This window comes from Serinus canaria, chromosome 4 (genome assembly GCF_022539315.1).
Source record: "Serinus canaria isolate serCan28SL12 chromosome 4, serCan2020, whole genome shotgun sequence".
Lineage (NCBI taxonomy): Eukaryota > Metazoa > Chordata > Aves > Passeriformes > Fringillidae > Serinus > Serinus canaria.
In genome coordinates, this window is record NC_066317.1 from 30835071 (window position 1) to 30835492 (window position 422).

Sequence of the window (422 nt, forward strand, 5' to 3'; positions counted from 1 at the left end):
CACATGGAGTCCAGCATCTCTCTGCTATTCCTGTGTTTGCTCATAGCATGTTAGGAAGTTTACAAGTCATTGACCAATACTTCTGTCCTGGCATTATAAATGAGCATGGCCTTTTCTGCTCAATGTTTCTGTAAGTAGCTATTGTCAGAATGGCTAAAGAAGGTAGCAAATATCCAGGCTGCAGTAACCAGAAGATTCACAGCTACACTGAATCAGCTTAGTGAGAAAGAGTTGCAAGTCTCATGAGTAAATAGCTAGAAAATATTTCTACAGAAAGATATTCATATGATCTGTTTTGGATTGTTTCTATGAAGAAGCAGTTTCAAGGACATAGTTCTTTCTAAACAGTAACTAATGATTCACATATTACAATAATATGTATCAGGGTTTTTTTATCGGAACTTAGAGATCCAAACTGAAAA